We start from the raw sequence: 219 nt of genomic DNA, 5'->3' as shown, positions 1-219 counted from the left end.
CGAGGTATGTTGAAGAGTCTGATGAAATACTCCTGGTCTCCCAAGAGTATTTTGAGCCTTTGCGTTCTGGAGTCGAGCTTTCCGGATTTTTATGAGCTTTTATGAGTTCCTGTGGAGAGAGCTGGAGTGTTTTTATTTTAGCTCTCGGTTTCGGGGTCTCGTGGAGCTTTGGGGGCTGAGGGCAAGGGGCTTCATGTGGAGCGGAGGCCTGGCAGGCAA

General features: G+C 50.7%; 1 protein-coding gene across 2 annotated transcripts in view; it reads left to right on the top strand.

Moving 5' to 3' along the window:
* LOC119592118 overlaps positions 1–219 on the top strand; it is a 10,642-nt gene that overhangs the window by 4,746 nt on the left and 5,677 nt on the right. The gene's annotated exons all lie outside the window — the stretch shown is intronic.

This window comes from Penaeus monodon, chromosome 29, assembly GCF_015228065.2.
Source record: "Penaeus monodon isolate SGIC_2016 chromosome 29, NSTDA_Pmon_1, whole genome shotgun sequence".
In the NCBI taxonomy this organism is placed as follows: Eukaryota; Metazoa; Arthropoda; class Malacostraca; order Decapoda; family Penaeidae; genus Penaeus; species Penaeus monodon.
The sequence above is the reverse complement of the archived record's forward strand: the minus strand, read 5'-3'. Positions and strand labels throughout refer to the sequence as shown.